Source organism: Aphelocoma coerulescens, unplaced genomic scaffold, assembly GCF_041296385.1.
Source record: "Aphelocoma coerulescens isolate FSJ_1873_10779 unplaced genomic scaffold, UR_Acoe_1.0 HiC_scaffold_112, whole genome shotgun sequence".
NCBI lineage: Eukaryota > Metazoa > Chordata > Aves > Passeriformes > Corvidae > Aphelocoma > Aphelocoma coerulescens.
The window spans coordinates 104,255-107,822 of NW_027183471.1; positions in this window are offsets into that span (position 1 = coordinate 104,255).

The window sequence follows — 3,568 nt, forward strand, 5'->3', positions numbered from 1 at the left end:
ATGGTATTAGATTATCTGTTGGCAGAAGAAGGAGGAGTTTGTGGGAAATTAAATGACTCGAGCTGCTGTTTGCAAGCAGATGACAGCGGAAAAGTGGTCAAACAAATAACAAAGGAAATAACGTCAGCTCGTGGACCTGTCCAAATGTTGAAAGGATGGGGATGGGACATGTTTTCATGGTTAACTGGCCAGCTCTGGGCTAAATGAATACGATTCCTCCTCTTACATGCTATAGCAACTCTCATCTTTTTACCATGTGTGACACCATGCTGGCGGCAGCTCTTTCAGCAGGTGCTCAAGGGGATGCCGCTAGCAGCCATGCCTACCTGATCCAGAAATGACTACAAAAGGACAGAAAAGAATGTCACTGCAAATAATAGCAAAACCCAAGAAGACTCCAGAAGAAAAAATTAAATCCATGGTAATTAAGGTTTGTAAAGACAAATACAGAGCAAATAAAAAGAGGAGGGATTAAAAGGAATGAGATGGATGAGTCTTTACAAAGAGACCGTGTGAATCGGCCTGTAGACAAGGCTAGGAAGTTATGGCTAGTGAAGTAACAGAAGAAACTAGGAGTTCTCTAGAACTGTTACTAATCATCAGAGACTGTTGATTAATCAAGGCCGTGTTAAATTCCTGAACCTAGAGCAAGGCAACAAAGACTTAAGAGCATTAGGAATGGGGTTCTTTTCTTTCTTCTCGATGCCAAGAGGGGGGTGCATATTAGAGGGGGGCGCATAGAGTAGGCAGTTCCGGAAGTCTGTATCTCCCGAATACCTCAGCCAGTGGGGAAAAGGAAGAGGGTGCTGTGGCCGGGAACTTGGCATCAAAAGGGGGCTGCATCCCGCAACCGTTTGACAGACGCCATGGGAAAAGCCCCATGGACTCTCCCTGTAGTCGAAGAATGTTGCAGGACTCCTCTGTCTCCTTTTCGGATATAAACCTCAGGCATCGTGGATTAATTTTCCCTAACGGCAGCGACCTGCCGCGTGGTCTCCGTGCTCCTCTCCAGCCCCCCGGAACGTGTAAAATAGTTCCCAGCGGCTCCCACCGCGCGTTGCAGACGGCTGCGCGGCCCCGGGGCTGCCCGCAGTGCTCCCCTGCCCCGCCAGGGCTGCCCGCGGGCTGCGGAGCCGCCTCGCCACCGGCGCGGCCAGGGCTGGGGCCCTTCTCGACAGCAGCCGAGGGGCTGCGGAGCGGGCGGCTGCCGGACGATCAGCTATTTTATGCCGCGCGGTGCTGCCGCCTCCATCTAGCTCTCCATCGCGCCGCCGCCCGCCGCCCGCCTGGCGCGCTCACGCTCGGCCGCGCTCGCCGCCCGCCCAGCCTCGCCGGAAGCTCTCCCGCCCGGGCTGTGCCCCGGCTCCGCCGGCAGCTCGGCAGGGCCCGGCCGCACGCGTGCTGCGTGGCTCGGAGCAGCCGCGTTGCGCCGCAGGCGACGGGGAAGGCGGGGCGGGCCGGCGCCATCGTGGTAGCGCGAGGAGAGGAGCGCCCGGGCGGGGCGGCGAGCGGCGCGGCGGTGAGCGCTTCTGCTTCCTGTCGCTCGGCGGCCGCCCACGGCAGGTGCCGTGTGAGCCCGCGGAGCGGCGGGGCCGGCCGGGCGGTGCGCGGCGAGGCTTTCGGCCAGCGGCGACCACAGCGAGAGGCTGCTGGCACTGCCCGTGCCGGTGGAGAGAGCGGGGATCCGAGGCCGGCCTTCCCCGGGCGACGAGGGGAGGCCGCCTTTGCCGCGCTGCCCTCCGTGCAGCATGTGGCCGATTCCGGCGAACCCGGGGTCTCCGCAGCGGCGCGGGCGGGAGGGAGTGGGGAGCGCGCTCGGTGCCGTGCCGGCCGCTCCCGGCCAGCGCTGCGCTGCGCCGAGGCGTTTTCCCGCCCGTCCTGGGAAGGACATAAGCGACACCGTAGTTGGAGCTTAGCTGTCAGGGGGTACAACTTCCCTCCATTGGCGACCTCCTTTTCCCTCTGATTCAGCTACCTTGTGGTAGGTGCGATGGTGCTGAAGAAGGGTGGCGGCTTGGCACAGTTGCTGTCATAGGTGGTGCGAGAGCTCCACGCAAGGAGCTTTGAGTGGCATGTGTGAGGGTAGGAGGGTACGGCACCCATAGCTGAAGGCAAAAAAGGTCAGGGCATGTCATCAGCCGCAGTCGTGCTAAGTTGTTCATCTTTGCAAACTGCTTGCCGAGTTGTTCCTTTCTTAGGTAATGGGGGCTTGTATCAACCAGAACTGCAAATGGTCAGTATTTGCAGAGAAGGTTACTTGGACTGTTGTTGAAGTGAGTGTAGCAGTTTCTATGGCATTCTGCAAAAAAAGTGACAGGTCTCCCTGTGTTCCCCAGTTCTTAACAAAGATGAAGTTAACAAACCCCTGAAAAGAGGTTTTGCAAAACTTCAGGGATATTTTCCTACTAGTACTGTAGAGACAACCATAGTCACCTTGTCTTTCCAAAAGTGAAGGTTCCCTATTTTTGTCCAAGAGCATCAAGTGCTTTTGATCAGCGTTTGTGTGCATGCATTAGCCTCGTTCTTGCTCTTCCTTGGAGAACTTTTACAATACTCACATGATCTGTGTAGGCTGCAGACTGCAGTGGTGAACTTCAAGGCTTCCAGCAGAAGGGAGATGCTATCCACATTTTGGATTCTCCTTAGCCTGAACCTTCAACGTCCAAGGCTTCACTTTTCAAGCAGTTGGAAGAGCTCCAAATTAAGACATGAACAGGTCTTAATTGACCTTGCCACCGCCTCAGTTAGTCAAGTAATGCTGTGCATTGGATTTGACTAGTGCAACATGTGCTTAAAATATGTAGAGTAACTCCTCGATTACCCTCTCAGAAGGGTTGGAATGGAGAACAAGGAGTTCCCAAGACAAATATTTGGTGTACGAGGAGTAGAATTTAGGAGTTGATTGCAGAGCACTGCATGCACAAATGTCTAAGGAGAATCCATCTTTTGATGTCCCATCTATGCTTGTTCTCATTTGAAATCCTGCACATTCTGCAGGCTGGTTTTGTTAGGCTTGGGGCTGGGGAAGGAGTGATGGTGGGGGAGGAGTGGGTGTTGGTTTTGGGTTATTTTTTTGTTTCCAGAATAGTGTACACAGAACTTGTGCCCAAAACCAGCAGTAGGAAACAATGCAGGTATAAAAGAAGGTCACAGAAATGTCAGATAATACGAATCTGAAAGCGCTTCAGTATTTTACTCAGGAGTTTCACTCTAACAAGGTGATTTTCCTTCACAGAAATGTAGTGGCAGGCTTATGCCATGCTAGAAGTGATGACCTTTCTCTGCCCCAAATTGAGCAGCAAAAGGTTTTGGCTCTTAATTTGAACCCCTGAGCCAGCTGTGTTTCAGGCTGCAGAAGCTGCAGCTGTTGTGGCAGACGCGGGGTGCAGCCCTGCCTGCCAGTTCCGAGCTGGCCTGCGCTGGTGGCAGCCGTCAGCGCCCGGGGTCCCCTGTGCCACCCATGCCAGGGCTCTGCCTGCCTGCCTCGCAGCCCTGGTAGCCTCAGGGAAACATCGCACTACTCCATCTGCTTTAAAAACAAACAAGCAAACAAAAAGCTCCCTGTAAA